At 47.9% G+C, this 13,643-nt stretch overlaps 1 protein-coding gene across 6 annotated transcripts in view; it reads left to right on the top strand.

The window, feature by feature from the left end:
• The first annotated feature begins 2,557 nt into the window (after nt 1-2,557).
• LOC135215616 (mediator of RNA polymerase II transcription subunit 8-like) overlaps nt 2,558-13,643 on the top strand; it is a 53,199-nt gene continuing 42,113 nt past the window's right edge. Inside the window, exon 1 of one of the 6 annotated variants that reach the window (XM_064250518.1) lies at nt 2,558-2,696. The gene's annotated coding sequence lies outside the window, so the exon portion shown is untranslated. Of the gene's footprint in view, nt 2,749-2,799; nt 2,962-11,479; nt 11,504-13,643 lie in introns of those variants that run through there. The other 5 variants (XM_064250522.1, XM_064250519.1, XM_064250520.1 and 2 more) reach the window with 5 other exon arrangements.

Here is a 13,643-nt window from a genome sequence, read left to right as displayed (position 1 = left end):
AATTCAGAAGCATGAATGTACAGGGACACATCTTGATGCTTGTTTGTTATTGTAGAGATGACGCTTATAAATTTAAAACTTTAGATGAACAATATAGATGCATATATACAGGTATACACACACCCATAAATCATATAAATATAAATGTGTGTGTTTTAATTTGTTTATGGGGCATTAGTTACTGTTAGATCAAGTAATGGCAATTAATTTTGCTTTTCATGATAAAGGCCCACTCAAATAATTTGCACCAGGGCCCGTAATGTTACCTAGTTCCGCCACTGCTGTAAAAGATCATAAACCAATAGTATTTACAAAATTAAATATTCATAGGCCTCATGAAGACAACGTTATAAATGCACATTAGAAAAATAAGGCAAGCGATTGAGGAGCAATTAGGTTTTACTGCACAAATGCTGGTGCATACGAGAATATTGTATACAAGAAACATAGAAAATACTCCTTATTTTCGTCAGTTAAAAAAAGTATATAAAGGAGTTAGATTTAAGCAAAATTGAATGACTACATGAACGCGATTTAATAAAGGATTAGAGATTTGGAAAAAAACTGGAAAGGAAAAAAAATATATAGCTATATGGAAAATCAATGTAAGAAACAAAAGGAAATTCCAAGAAAACATAAGAGAATAGAAACTTGGTAAAATAACACGGGAAAAAACTATGCCAATACAGTAGAGCTAGATTAAACATATTAGAGCTGAATGTCAGGAAAGGATTAAAAGGGGTAGTTGCTAAAAGATTTTGGTGCGAATCACCATATGGAAACCCAAGAGAATTACTTATACTCGCAGAGATTTGTATAAAGAAATTGGATCACCAAAAGAGTGAGTATCATCCTAAATAATTAAAACAGGTGTTCTAACCACTAATATGTAATTTACCAAGATGTAAAGTATTTAAGATATATTGTGATGGGTCTGTTGATGGAGTGAAGGCTGGATGCAGATTTGTCATACGAGAATTTGGTGATAATACATTTACTATAATGAGATGACTTCCAAACGAATGCAAGAATAGCTCTGCAAAAACCGCCAAGTTACATGCAATTCACGAGGACTGAAAAATGTTACAGGTAAAGAGCGAGATGTGCATTTTTTTTTTTTTTAGATTCGAAAAGTGCTTTGCTTGCATTGAATTGTAAAGATCCTTCTAATGCTGATTTGGTATAGGTACCAGCATGCTGATACACACCATTTGATTAAATACAATACATATATATGTCAACAAATGTTTTGAAATTGAATATCATGAAGGTAAGGAGGAAAGAACAACCACTATTTTACTATTCACAGACCTGTCTAAAGATGGAAATAAAACTAAGGAAAGAATTATCAAATGTATGTATATATATATATATATATATATATATATATATATATATACTATATTATCTATATATATATATATAACACACATATATATATAAAATAAATATAAATATATATTTATATATACAGACATATATATATATACATATATATATATATATATATATATATATATATATATATATAGTGTGTGTGTGTGTGTACGATTGGTAGTAGTGTTAAATAATTACACTAGACATACCTAGGATATAAATAATCAGATGAGCCTTAGGCTTACAGTAACAAGGTGATGGATGAAAAAGGCTTACGCTTGTGTTTCTAGATCCGGATCGCTCTCAAATTCAGAAACTTCTTGTAGGGTCACTTTATTTGAATCTTGCAGATTTTTCAGACGATTTTGATACCTTTTATGGCAAACACCATCCATTACATCTTTACGAGTTCTGATGTAGGTTCCCAAGTATCACTACTAAAACCACCAACCACCTCTGGTTATTGCCTGTTTGGCAAGCAGCTTGTCTCTCACTGAAAAGGGCTTGAGAGAGTTTTGTATTTTTTGATTTGACTAAATTAACTTGAGAGAAAATTTGTTCCACTGAGGCAGAAGAATGTGGTAGTATTGTTAAATTTGTCATAAAACCGGAAAGCTTTTCAAATTTGGGAATATCAAAGCCATCTCTTATATTTCTTAATTTGTACCAGAATTCTGGAATTGAATTATAAATAGGAGTTATATCTTTTGAATTTCGGAATGATTTCCATTCGTCGTCTAAGTCATTCAATTCCATTTCAAGGATAATTTATGGAAAACTAATTGCTAATTTGACAAGAGATGTTGGTGACTTTGCAGCATCAAGAGCCAAAGCTGGATCCAAGATGCTTAAATTAGCAACAACACCATCTTCATGAAAGGGGAACCTTTGCTTAATTTGTTTTGATAATTCAACAAGAAAATTTAGACAATCTGTTTTGAAAGTTTTCTTTACTTGCACACCAAGTGGCTCTTTTCTTAATAAAGCCATTGCTCTGCCACTACAAATCAAGATATGTCTCTACAACATCTTTGCTGACGTTATCTACTTGCGGACCATAGATGCATATTTTCAAAAAATATCTTCAGTGTAATTTAAAAAAAAAACACACACAAATTTCCGAATAAAAAACCCAGAAACCCAGACAAGAGACAAAAAAACCCAGGAGTGGCAGCCCTGAACTGTATCACAGAGAAAATAGACTTGAAAAAAAAAATAAAAATAAGCATAAGCGACAGCAAACCGAGCACAAGTAAGAGAGCCGTTTCAGAGAATCACAAATTGTGTCTACTACTATTACTTGCGTCTTGTCAAGTAAGGTCTGTGAAATTGTTTTGTCTTTTTGAAAGTACCCTTGTAAGTTTCTTTTATGTAAGTTTCAACTGATAAAGAAATACATCGAATATCTCTTCTGACTTAGAACGTAAAGTTATCAAACTTGGTAGCCTATTGTTTGAGTGTGTTTGAAAAGGGTGATTGGTATCCTACGTACCTAGCCTACTAGGCTAGTTAGGTACCTAGCTTAAAGGATTCGACAATGCTAACAGAGGCTAGCCTACTTTTTATCAGTACCTAGCCTACTAGGTAGGTATAGCTAGCTAGTAGTCAGAACTTGTCATTATAACACATTCTTAAAGCCTAGTTCTTATCTGATGTTAGCCTATAGGTTACTAGGCTATTATAGGGTAAAATATCACAGCAGGCCAAGCAGGCCACCTACAATCAACACTAGCCACCCTCCGAAAAAGTACTTGTTCCGATACGTAATACAAACCATCGGTCCTTTAACAATAGGAAGTAGCTAGCGGCAGCTGGAACGGTCGTAAGCTTCGAACAAGGGGAGAATGGTAGTTAACTGCTTGTCCGATCGTCGCGCGCCGCGCGAGGTAAACAAATCACTTTTGCTTTCGGCCGTGTGAGGATAGGACGTGCTCGTCATCGCTCTGCCCGCTTTGTCGTTTGCTTTGAGTATCAGCCCTCTTTTTCCTAGTGTGTTTGAGAGTGTATGCTTGTAAGTACATTTACATTTCTTTTTTCATATTAATAATGAGTGATCAAGAAATGGAGATTTCGCCGCGCCCCCCAGTCGCCCGTAGAGTGTGTCCCGGGCTGGAGGGGCGTAAATGCGGCGGATTCAGATCATTTGTGGATGTGGATCCACACGAGGTTTGTACTCGGTGTCGGGGGCGAGAATGCTCCCGCACCGAGCCATGTGTAACATGTATGAATTGGTCCGAGGCGCAGTGGGTGCTGTATGAAGGCAGGAAGAGACTTAGGCCGCCAAAGAAGTCATCGGAAAGTCCAGTGACTCCTTTGGTAACGGACACTTCGTCTTCTTTCCTGCCCCCCGGCCAGCCCCCACGTTTCGCGCCTTCCCCTGCGGGGGGGGTAGCGGAGTCCTTCTCCTCTCTCGATCCGTCGAGTGTGGAGGAGGGCGCCCGCTACCCGGACGTCCAGCTTGTACTCGGGTCTTCCGTCCGTCTTGGTGGGGTTCTTCTCCCCCAGGCGCGAGGAAACCCCTCTGACTAAACCCGACTGTTGCTTCCGCAGGTGTGCCATCAGCGAAGGACGACCTGGGACAGGTGTGGGAGTCGCTGGGACTGCAGGGAGTGCCTAGTATACAGGGGTTGATTCAGCGGTTGGCGGGGTCGGCAGTGGTCACTCATGGTACGGTAACCACTACCACTACCACAATATCTACACCAGCTTATGATATGCCACCGCACTTGGTGTATACACCACATGTAATGACGGTGACACCCACGGCTGCAATACACAAACCGATTTACTGCGTAACCAAAGAGGACGGTGCACCTGCCACCTGGGTTCTTTGTGTTGCCGACCCCGGACTTCCGCTGCCCCAAGAGTACCCCCCCTGGACCTGCCGCCAGTGCCTGAGAATGACGGTTAGCTGCCGACAGGACGCCTGGCTCTCCTGCGGTACCTGCCGTGCCTGCCGTACCTGTTGCTGTCCCTGCTGCTCCTTCCCTTTCAGATAACGTGCATGCTGTTCCTGCTGTTCCTGCTGTTCCTGGACCTGTTCCTGTTGTTCCTGCTGTTGGTGGTGCTGTCACAGTCTCAGGTCTTTCCGGACAGGTGCAGTCGGGCCCTGTTGCTTCGGCAACTGCCCCGGCTCCCTCCTGGATGGAAGACCTGACTCTGTCCTGCGGAGCCTGGCGAAGAAGAAGAGGAAGAAGAGGAAGTGTCGTCGTCGTCTTCGTCGTCTTCTTCGTCCGTCTGCTGCCTCCTCTTCCCCTTCGACTTCTAAGGCTAAACAGCCGAAGAAGAACAAGGCTGGCCTCCTCCCCCCCTAAGAAGACTCCTTCGGGATCTTACTAAGGGCCCGGCTCGCTCAGGCGAGTCGGGGAGCTCTTCTGCTGGTCCTCCTGTTCCTTCGGGAACGGGGCCCGGTCTCTTCCTCTGCAAAGAAGAAGACGACGGGGACCAGGTGTACCAGCCTCGGCTGGTACGTCCTCACCTGGTGTTAGCGGTTCTGCCGCTAAACCAGGTTCCGTCTCGGCCGCTTCTCGTTCGCGAGAAGTACCGAGTGGACGCTCTTCCACGGGAGACCGTCCAGCCAAAGTCTTGACGTCCGAGCTCGCTCGCCGTCAAGACAGCGGCGCGGAGCAGAAGACTGGCGAGAGTCGTGCGCACGACTCTCTCGCCAGGCCAGTGGACGCTCTCGCAGCGATCAACTGGCTGCTCGGTTGACGTGACGGTCGCTGACCAGCCACGGGTTGAGGCAAGGAAGGGGTCCCCGGGCCCTCGGTACCAGCCACGGCTGGTACCAGCGGCTCGACGCGCCGACGAGGACGCTGGCCGGTCTCGCCGCGACAGAGAGCCTAGCAGGTCACCTGACCGCCGCTCCCATAGGGACCGGGCGGAGACGGTGACCAGCAACAGCTCGCCTGACGCTAGAGATCAGTCTCGACGTTCTCAGCCGAGCCTCTCGCCCCAGGCGAGCGGCAAGGCTAGGCCTGCTGCTCGATCGCCACCGCGGGTTGACGATCAGCAGCAGCCCTCCACGCACGCTGGTCCTGCCAGCGGAGCGAGGGGCGGGGGGAGCGTCAGGTCTGCCTCTCCCGTACCTTCAACCTCCTCGGGCTATACCGGGAGGAGCGAGGTACCGAGGAGTGATCACGAGAGGTGCGCCGCTCGTGACCCCGCTATGACGCCGTATGGCTCAGGCACGGTTTTAGGACCGACCAGAACATACGCGCAAGTAGTTTGGAGGCGACCGTCAGGGGTGGGTCTGCCGCTGTTCCTCCTTCTGAAGGAGGAGTATCGCGGGACCTGTTCTTGCTGGAGGGACTGGACGGTCCTACTCCACAAGACGCAGTAACTCCCGAGATACAGAGGAACTTTGCAGAGGTCATTAAGCTGATTCGTCAGCATAATGACCTTGCGGAAGGATCGCCGCTACACCGGCAGAGCCCACGTCCCGGCTCGAATCATTTTGGGGTCCCAAGAGGGAACCCAAAATGATGGTGGGGTTTTAGGTTACCGCAATCAGAGCTTGCAGGACTCAGTCCTGGATCAAGTTGAGAATCTCGTCTCAGGACGGGAGGATTCTGCTGAAATCCGGACGGTCCTTATAAGCTGGCTTCCTCCCCCTCTACAGCGTTAGAGGCGATTCTATGTGCCTTCGGAAGACCGATACTGCCTAAAACAGGTTAAACCGGAGTTAGCGAGGCTGATTCACAGGTGTGTCCCTGCAGCAGCTCCTGGCGGAGAAACCTCTGGTTCTCGCAGCAGGAGGCACTTGCCCTGGAATCTACCGCTATGGCAGCGTTCCAGGCAGTCTCTTGGTTGGATTTGTGGTCCCTCACAATATCCAAAGTAGCGGCCGGCTCGGGAGTGGGTCTGGCTCCGAAGACGACGCCTTCTTTCCAGGAGACTGTGCGTCTGGAGGAAGAGCGATCTCTCTTACCTCGCCCATCAGACTGCTAACCTGTGGGCCAACTTGGTTCTTGCGACGTAGGGACGCAGTCCTTACCCTGGACCCCCCCCCCTTACCCGACCCGTGACAAGGGGGCGTGAGGCGGCACTCGGGCTTCGCATGGACCCATTAGGAGTTCCCCAGCTCTCTTTCCCGGAGAGATGGTGGACGCTGCGGTGGAAAGGAAAGGCGGCGCACTGATGACAGTGACCGCTTAGTTCACCAGGCAGTCTCGAAGGTTACTGGGCAATCTCGAGCGACTGCGGCCAAGCCAAAGAGCTTGGCTAGCGCTTCCACGGCGGCGAAGACGGTTGCACCGTCCAAGCCCCGTGCGGAAGACTCCTGCTGTTTCGACTTCTGCTAGAGGAGGCCCCGTAATCAGCCCTCCTCCCAACCCATCCTTTACCCCGAGGAGGTGGTGGGAAGAAGTCGAAACGAGGAGGGAAACGCTAGGGACGGGCGTTCCCCCTCACCTGCTGCCGGGAATTGGGGGTGTGCCGGCGAGCCTTGGGGGCGACTTGGCAGCGCTACGGCGCCGAGTAACTGGATAGTGAGACGTCCTTCGGGAGGGATATCTACTACCCTTCGAGTCTCGGCCCCCCCTCATCTCCAAACCGGTCCATCTACAGACCTATGTCCGGGGATCAGCAAAGGACAACGCTCTTCGACAGGAGATCAAGACCATGCTGGCGAAACGAGCTGTAGAAATCGTGGAGACCAGTCACCGGGCTTTTTACAGCCGCCTCTTCCTAGTGGAGAAGGCATCGGGGGCTGTGGCGTCCGGTGATAGACCTCTCTCCCCTGAATCGCTTCGTTCGCACGACGCGGTTCACGATGGAGTCGGCACGCTCGGTGCTCGACTCGATCAGGGGGAACGATTTCATGCTTTCAGTGGACTTGAAGGACGCGTATTTTCAAATACCCCATCCATCAGTCCTCCAGAAAGTACCTCCGCTTCATCTTCGACGGGACGGTGTACCAATTCACGGGCACTTTGTTTCGGTCTCTCAACCGCCACCCCACAGGTGTTCACGCGAGTGTTCACTCTGGTGTCAGCTTGGGCCCCATCGCACGGGCTTATAACGTCTTCTGAGGTATCTCGACGATTGGCTAGTCCTGGCGAGCTCCCGCTCGCAGTTGCTGCAGGACAGAGATCGACTCCTCAAGTTTTGTCGCGATCTGGGGATCGTGATAAACTACGAGAAGTCCGATCTCGAACCCAAGCAGAAGATGAAGTACTGGGTATGCTGATAGACACGTAGCAGGGCAGGTCTTTCCCGCAGACTTGCGTATCAGCAAATTCAGGGAGGCAGCCGGCCGGTTCCTGTCTCGGCAGGAACAGGCAGGCACAGCAATGGCAAGTCGTGATCGGCCATCTGTCGTCACTCGAGAAGTTAGTCCCTCACGGGCGTCTTCACTGCGGTCTCTCCAGTGGAGGCTAAGGGAGAGTTGGTCTCAGGCCAAGGATCCTCCTTACTTTCCCGTGGCTCTCACGGACAAGGTGAGGCAGGACCTAGCCTGGTGGCTCGACGACAAGAACCTCTTAAGAGGAGTGCCCATACGCACTCCCCCCCCGGAGATGCTTCTGTTCTCAGACGCATCGACCGAGGGATGGGGCGCACACCTAGAGGAGTTGCTGACTGCAGGTGTGTGGGACCATCACGAAAAGCACTTATTCTTAGATGTGTTTAAGAATAAGCTCGACAAATATCTAAACTGCATCCCAGGACCATCCAAGATTGGAAAGATGGCAAAAACTAACACGGAAGACTGTACTAGCAACTCTCTGGTAGACCATTAGAGGTGCCTCACACTGTAGGGACCTGTGGGCAACCGAACGAAAAAGATGTAACGGGTTATGTTAATGGTAAGGTAAAGGTCCTGGAACTCAAGGCGGCGTTCACGCTTCTCCGAGAGTTTCAGGACCGCTTGGTGGGACACTCAGTGGTGTTGATGTGCGACAACACCACAGTAGTGGCATATCAACAAGCAGGGGGGGCTAGTGTCTCTTCCGCTCCATCAGTTGACGGTGCAGGTGCACGAGTGGGCCACGGCTCACTCGATAGAGCTGTCAGCACGCTACATCCAGCAAGAGGAATGTAGTAGCGGACAAGCTCAGCCGTCGGGATCAAGTGATAGGGACCGAATGGTCTCTACACCAAGACGTGGCGGAAAGGCTCTTCAAACCTGTGGGGGCGACCGGTCGTAGACCTGTTCGCCACCCGGCACAACAGAAAACTTCAGGTTTTCTTTTCAGCCGTGCTGGACCCCCCAATGGGCAGCTGCAGAGGACGCTCTCCAAACAACCAGCCCTGGGACAACCTCTTCGCCTACGCCCTTTCCTCCCTTCTGTCTGATTCGGAAAGTGATCAGTCGAGCGCTGGTCACTCCCAATCTCAGAATGATCCTGGTGGCTCCCAAAACGGCCTTCAAGACCGTTTGGTATCCGGACCTGCTGGCTCTTCTTGCGGACGCAACCGAGAGAGCTACCCAGTTGGCACAACCTTCTAGCCCAGCCACACGTAGAACGGTACCACACAAGCATTCCAGTCCCTCAACTTCACGGCTGGATGTTATCCACCGTCTCTTGCGAACGAGAGGCTTTTCTCGTAGCGCAGCAACAGAGATGGCTGGACACGTCCGACAGTCCTCTGCAGCTGCTGTACCAGGGGAAGTGGGCCGTCTTCTGTGGTTGGTGTCGTAGACAGGGTCTGTCTCCTCTCAGAGCCACTCTTCAGCAGGTAGCGGATTTCCTCGTGTTTCTTCGCGCCGAGAGAAGCTCCTCTCAGTACCCACAGTTAAAGGATATAGAGCAGCACTGGCGCTCGTCCTAAAAAACTGAGGGGACTGGACATCTCGAACTCGTTCGAGATTCCTTGCTAATGAGGAGCTTCGAAAGGTCTTGCCCACCCAGGGAACTCAGGCCCCCTGCGTGGGATGTGACTCTCGTCCTTAGGAGTTTGACTCGAAGACCCTTCGAAGCCACTCCGAGAGTCGTCAGTCAGGGATCTGACCCTCAAGACCCTCTTCTTGCTGGCCCTGGCATCGGCGAAGAGAGTAGGGGAACTACATGGTCTTTCTTATGATGTTAAACACACCAGAGGCTGGGGATCTGTGACTCACGATTTCATCCCGAACTTCGTAGCCAAGACTCAGAATCCGTCGATCCCTGCCGACAGGTTCGAGTCTTTCACGATCCCCTCCCTTCTGGACTTCACCGATAACGATGCGGATGAGATGCTGCTTTGTCCTGTGAGGGCGCTACGGCGCTATCTGAAGAGAACTCGACACCCTCAGGCCTGAGTGTCGACGCCTCTTCGTTAGCACTGGGGTACCAAGAAAGAAGTTTCCAAGAAAACACGCTTTCTTTCTGGCTGCGTGAGGTGATCAGGAGAGCGTACGAGGCTGATGGTAGCGACGACAACATCCGTACGCTCCGACGAGAGCCCACGAAGTCAGAGGTATCGGACCCTCCTTAGCGTTCCGTAAGAACTTCTCCGTGGCGCAGGTCCTGAAGGCAGGTGTCTGGGCCAACCAGACCACCTTCACGTCCTTCTACCTTCGGGATATTGCCCACAAAGGTCCTTGGATACTTTTTCCGTGGGACCTGTGGTGGCTGCTCAACATGTTGTGTAAGCTTACCCAGACACCCGAGCAGGCAGAACAGCATCGATTCCTGGTATGACTGGGAGAATGAATGTGCGAATGAGAGTGACTGGCTTCTCTTCACCATCTTTCTCTACCTCTACCTGTGGGCAGAGGGATACGGTCGTACCACGCTGGAAGGGAGTCAGATGCAGGTAAGCTATTCAACCGAGCTCCATCTATCTCTTTAACTAGAGATAGGAGTGTATATCCACCACTTTCTCCAACAAGGGGGAGAAAGTGAAAGTGGATGCCTACATGAGACAAACCCATTACTTTATATTTGCTCATGTACAGGAAAAAGTTCTACAATGCTGGTACGAAGAGATACGCTTGCCTCTCTCTTAGTACTCGGCCCAGAGGTCTGACCATTGATCCTGCGGTGCACACCCCGATCAATCGGACAGAGGCTTGGATCCCTCCCTCGCTCTTACGACCAGGGAGGCATTCCAGGGATGGACGAACACCAGTCTGTTCATCAAAAGACTCAGATTCCTCCCACCAAGAAGTGAGTCTTCCTATTGTTAAAGGACCGATGGTTGTATTACGTATCGGGAACAAATGACAATTTGTCGAAAATTGCATTTTTCCTAACTATACAAACCTGAGGTCCTTTACATATAGTCCCTCCTCATGCCACCCCTCACTCTGCGTATTTTGCAGGGCCAAAAGCAAAAGTGATTTGTTTACCTCCCAGCCCGCGCGACGATCGGACAAGAAGTAACTACCGTTCTCCCTTGTTCGAAGCTTACGACCGTTCCAGCTGCCGCTAGCTACTTCCTATTGTTAAAGGACCTCAGGTTTGTATAGTTAGGAAAAATGCAATTTTCGACAAATTGTCATATTATAACGCGTCCTGACACGGACCGATGGGCATCAGTCGCGAACTTATTGTTGGTGAAAACGGAGCTAAAGACCTAACTAACTTCCTTTCGAAGTAAGTATTTTCCTCCAAAGTTAGAAATTAAGGCCAAATTTTAAGATTTAAACAGAGGGTACTGAAAATGGCGTCACGGCAGTGGAAACCTCACCCAAAACGCTTAGAAATTTTATACTTACAACTAAAAATGTTTCGAAGATTGACGCTATCTTGATGTTTACGGAGTCGCTTGTGTCAACAAAACTTCCCATTTCATGTGCTAAATCTGCGCACCACTTGGTTTTACCCATAGACGCTGGGGCACTTTCATCACAACAATCGTAAAAACCCACCCACCTCTTACCAGCACTTATTCGTACTTTATTCAAGGGGAACTACGGCATTCTTTGCGGCGTTTTGCGCTCTTCAATTGTTTATCAGTGTTGTCAATTGGTATGTGTTTACCCTCCAAACTAGGTATAAGACTTACACAAAACGGGGAAATAAGTGAAATTAGCGTATCTATTTGTAGTATATATACATATTAGAGCAATTTTATCATTTACTGCATTATTCTATGACAACTAGAATTCATCGAAAACAGTTTGTAAATGCATCGGCGTATGTGTGACGCTCCACTAGATTGGCAACGATGAGCCATTTTTCCTCACGTCGTCTTGCTTGTAAGTAAAAATACATCCGAAACATTTGTAATTTTTTGGGGGTTAATTTGGTTGCAAAAAAGGGATAATGGACATGAATTAAATAAACATTTTGAAGTAGAGTTAAACTAAAATATTGAGTAAAGTAAACAATTAAGGGAATAAAGCTTTGCACTCATAATCAGTGTTGTCGTCTGCTGCTGTAACTTTGTTTACGGAGTGAGTGCTTAGGAACACGAACAGCAATGTGGTTCGAGTGCACTGTGGAGTGAATTAAGACCAAATGTGGTATAATTACAATCAAATAAGCACTGTGGAGTTCAGTTGTGATGGCAGTAAGGATAAAACCACTGATTACAAGGTAAGAATGAATTCATTCCAACCATAACCCCGGGAATAACAAGTTTCATACTTTCACTAATTGAGGCAAAAAAATGTTGTTGTATTGTGCTGATTACAACTGCAATCTTGAGTAAGATCAATAAACGTTACATACATCGATAACATTGTTCAAATGAGTGCTGGGTAAGGCTGGGGAAAGATGGTGGCCGTCACTGATGAGAACCGTCCATGCAAAACGTAGCCGCCATGGATTTTGGTTTCAAAAACTGCCTTGAAAACATATTTTACGAAGAGCTCACATGCTTATTTTAGTTCGTATGGGGCTTTCATATATCACAATATGTTGACGAAACTTTAGTCTTTTAAATGGTATGCTTAGAGTTGCAATTGTATTCATGTTTCACCCTTAATTAAATTCGAGTGCAATAAGACCCGTCCACCCCCGTGATGAGGGTTGGCCTGTCGTGATATTCTACCCTAGTAGTTATTATAAATACTACTAGGGTGAACAACCGAGTGGACTGGCCAACTCACCGACTACCATGGCTAGGCCACCCTCCGAAAAAGTACTTTTAACGCGTCCTGACACCGGAGATGGTCATCATTCACGAGTTGTTGGTGGTGAGAGAAGGAGCTCAAGACCTCTACTCTCCTTTCGAAGTATAAGTTTGTTCCGATACGTAATACAAACCATCGGTCCTTTAACAATAGGAAGTAGCTAGCGGCAGCTGGAACGGTCGTAAGCTTTCGAACAAGGAGAACGGTAGTTAACTGCTTGTCCGACAGTCGCGCGCCGCGCGACTGGGAGGTAAACAAATCACTTTTGCTTTCGGCCGCGGGTCGTGAAGGACTTGCGTTCGTCATCGCTCTCTGCCCGCTTCATCGTCGTATGCTTTGTTTATATTGTGTTTTCTACTAATGGTTTGTTTGACTTGAAAATGAAACTGTAAGTACACTGTTTTCATTTTCATTACTTAATTATGAACCAACATGGAGTTATCGCCGTAGATGCGGCGATTTCCTCTCTTTTCATGAATTGAACCCTTGATTGTTCCGACACGGCATACAAACCTTCGGTCCTTTTACAATAGGAAGGTACTAGCGGCAGCTGGATAGGTCGTAAGCTTTCGAACAAGGGGTTCGGTAGTTAACTGCTTGTCCGACAGGCGCGCGCGCGCGACTGGTAGGTAAACAAATCACTTTTGCTTTCGGCCTGCTGGCGTGTGGACGTGTATCATCGCTCTCTTGCCCGCTTCATCGTCGTTGCTTTCACATGGTTGTGTTTTTCTTTTTCTATTTATAGTGAAACTGAATTGTAAGTACAATCATTTCATATTTATTTCCACCCTGAATTCAAGTGTGAATTAAAGGATCTTGGTTTCACCACGCCCTACCGATTACCCGAGTGCCAGGGACTGAAGGGCGTAAGTGCGGGCATTCATTTTCCCAGAAATGATCCTCGTATTGTGTATGCTCGGTGCCGAGGGCGGGAGCGCTCGCTCCGAGCGTATATTTGGGTTGGAAATGTGTAGATGAAATCGTAAGTAAGTGCTCTTTTCATATTTTTTTTGACCTTTATGCCCGTTACCGAGCGAATGCGCTCGGCACGGAAACTTATTCTGTATGGAAGTGGAATCGCAAGTACAGTATTCTTTTTCATTTTCATATTTGTTCCGATACGTAATACAAACCCTCGGTCCTTTAACAATAGGAAGTAGCTAGCGGCAGCTGGAACGGTCGTAAGCTTCGAACAAGGGGAGAACGGTAGTTAAACTGCTTGTCCGACAGTCGCGCGCCGCGCGACTGGGAGGTAAACAAA

Source organism: Macrobrachium nipponense, chromosome 5, assembly GCF_015104395.2.
Source record: "Macrobrachium nipponense isolate FS-2020 chromosome 5, ASM1510439v2, whole genome shotgun sequence".
NCBI classification, from domain to species: Eukaryota; Metazoa; Arthropoda; class Malacostraca; order Decapoda; family Palaemonidae; genus Macrobrachium; species Macrobrachium nipponense.
This window is presented reverse-complemented; position numbering and strand designations above follow the sequence as displayed.